Below are 3,370 nucleotides of genomic sequence, written 5' to 3' on the forward strand. Positions count from 1 at the left end.
CTCATGACTGATCTGGATATGTTCTTTCTGACAATGAATGCAACACCATTCCTTTTCATTTTGTCATTCTCAGCATAGTAAACCATGTGGTTGTCAGATTCACAATGGCCAATCCCAGTCCATTTCAGCTCACTAATGCCTAAGATATCAATGTTTATGTGTTGCACTTCATTTTTTGACAACTTCCAATTTTTCCATGTTCATACTTCGTACATTCCATGTTCTGATTTTCAGTGGATGTTTGCAGCTGTTTCTCTTTATTTTGAGTTGTGCCCCATCAGCAAATGAAGGTCCCGCAGGCTTTTCTCCCACCAGGTTTACTCCATTCATGTTATCACAGTCAACTGTACTTTGAAGAGACATCTCTTCCCCAGTTGCATTTTGAGTACCTTCCACCCTGAGGGGCTCATTTTCTGCCACTGTATCTGATAGTGTTTCTCTGTTATTCATGAGGTTTTCAGTGATTAAATATTCAGAAGTAGTTTGTCATTCTTTTTTCCTAGTCTGTCTTTGTCTGGAAGCTCATGTGAAACCTGTCCACCATTGGTGACCCTCCTGATTATTTAGAATACCGATGGCATAGCTTTCAGAATCATAACAAGTCACAAGGCACCACAGTATGACAAACTGACAGATGAGTGGTGGTCATTTGGTTTTAAGTGGAAACTGTCACTTTAAATTTTGAGGAGATCTGTACACATGCATAGTAGAACCCTCCAGTGGTGGGAGTGCATTGTCCATTTGCTCAGGCTTCCCTTCTAGTCACCAGAATGGAGGTGCACAGACAGCGAGAAACCAGTGAACAGATACCAAAAAAAGCATGTCCACACCTGTATCTCTGCGGTTCTGTCAGCTGTTCGTGGCTGTTCTGATCCTTGCCCTACTTGGTGTCTCTGAAGATGCCAGCTCCAGGAATAGCTGAGCATCTTGAATTAGAAAGCAGTGGACTTCTTGGTTCTGCTACAAATCCCCCTAGCTGTAAGCCTTCCAATCTTCTAAACATTCTTTTATGTGTGGTTCAGAGTTCTAGCACCATCCCCTGAGCCTGCTTGGTCTGGTATTTTGTGTTGGTGATGGAGCTGCTCACTGCACGTCTACCCGATCCGCCTTCTGGATTGGAGCTCTGGTAGCTTAGTGGATTATGAGTTGCGCTGCTAGTCAGTAGTGTGAATCTACCAGTTGCTTCACAGGAAGATGAGGCCTTCTGTCCTGTAAATATTTACAGCTTTGCAAACCCTGTACAGGGTCGCTGTGAGTTGGCGCCAACTCGGTGGCACAAAACCACAGCTAATGCATACTCTGCTGATTTTTATAAGATGCCCATTGTAACAAGAGTTAAAAAGAGAGTGAAAAAAAAAAAGCAGATTTTATATTGCATGAAACAGTACCTTAGCTTCTTAGTCTACACATCTGATCTTTTACCCCAAAGAAGATCAAGTGAAAATGTCACTACTTCACCTTGAGGTACATTTCTAGGGAGTAAACTACTTCCTGAGAATAAATGGTCCATTTGGGGAAATGGCAGGCTTCTAAGCTGCCATTTCATCCATTATAGCTTCAAAGTGTACTTTACATAGTTCTAAAGTTAGCCGTGAGATGGGACTTGCTTGGAGAAGCACTTTTATGTTATCATCCCTGTTTCTTTCCTGTACGGAAGCAGGTAGGAGACTTTGCTGTTATTTGACTGAATTTCAAACAAAGACACCGAGGAAGTCATGTCAGAATTGGATCTCTTGGCTGTGGCACATGAAGTCTCAACACCTCAAAATCCTTCAATTCTTGTATCTGAAAACATGTAGTTGCCTACCAGGGCCTGTGGATTCAGCCTACATCTCTCTAAAGCACAAGTGGGGAATGTCTGACCCACAGGTCGTATGAGGCCCTTGAAATCATTTCGTTTGGCCCTGCCAAGGCAAGCGCCAATCCAATTGTCACATTTCCTGTTGTTAAATGCTATCGAGTCATCCTGACTCACAGTGACTCTGTATAGGGTTCTGAGGAGCAGCTGGTGAGTTTGAATCACTGACCTTGCAGTTCAAAGCGACCTTGTGGTCAGTGCTTTATCCCACAGGGCTACACCAGGACACCATCCATCACATTAAGGATGAGTTAATGAAAGGTTTGATCAGATACAGTAGACTAATTTTTAACTTGATAATTTTGTATGGCCCATGAACGATGTTACACATTTTGGCAGAAAAAAAAATATTCCCCACCCCTGTTCTAAAGGAACTAACAACCCCAAAGATTATAAAACTTTTCCATAGATTCAGAAAGGAGTCCCGGTGACAAGTGATTAAACACAACTGTGAACCCAAAGGCTAGCTGTTCAAAGCCTACCAACTGCTCCTTGGGGGTCAGGGGGAACCTGGCAATCTGTTCCTATAAATATTACAGCTTTGGACACCCTATTCTATAGGGTTGCTATAGAGTGCTGCTCCAAACCATAAAAACCTCTTTTTATCCTCTGGTGTTAGAAAAGTAGAAATCTGTTTATACATTAAATTCACCTCCTAAACATCACCAGAAATATTCGTGAGTTGCTGGGGGTACATTTTCTACCTTTACACTGTATTACCTTGTTATGACCCATTTTTCTATTCATATGGGAGGCCTTTATTAATATCCCCATTGTATAGAGGAAATGCCTTTGGTTGTTAGGTGCTGTCAAGTTCATTCCAACTCAGAGTGACCCACGTAGAACAGAACGAGTCGCTGCCCAGTCCTGGACCATCCTCACACTTGTGCTCATGTTGGAACCCAATGCTACAGCCACGTTGTCAGCCCATGTCATGGGACTTCCTCTTCTTGGCTGACCATCTACCAAACATGGTATCCCCTTCTCCAGAGGGTGGTCCCTCCTGAGAGCATGTCCAAAGTATCTCAGCCCCTCTAGCTACCAAGGAGCATTCTGGATCTATTTCTTCCCAGACATATTTGTTGTTCTTCTGGAAGGCAATAGTTTCCAACTTTTGTATTGCAATCATTAGTAATTATCAATACATCTTACCTATATGTTTGATTAATTTCAGACTGCAGAAGACGGAAAAAAGATATCCACTTTCTTCTTAGGTATTAGTAGTTGGTGCATAAATTTGAATAATAGTCATCGTAACTGTTCTTTATATTGTTGTGTGCCATTGAGTTGGTTCTGACTCATAGCAACCCTATATAGGGTTTCTGAGAGCTGCTGGTGGATTTGAACTATAACCTTGTGGTTAAAAGTCCAGTATTTATCCTACAGCACCACACTAGGACTCATTCTTCCTTCTGGGCTCATGGACATTATCTTGTCCTTAACAGCATTGCGTGGAGTCTTGGTGTGGCACTGTGAGTTAATGCACTGGACTGCAAAGTTGGTTTAAATTGC

This window comes from Chrysochloris asiatica, unplaced genomic scaffold (genome assembly GCF_000296735.1).
Source record: "Chrysochloris asiatica unplaced genomic scaffold, ChrAsi1.0 scaffold00080, whole genome shotgun sequence".
NCBI classification, from domain to species: domain Eukaryota; kingdom Metazoa; phylum Chordata; class Mammalia; order Afrosoricida; family Chrysochloridae; genus Chrysochloris; species Chrysochloris asiatica.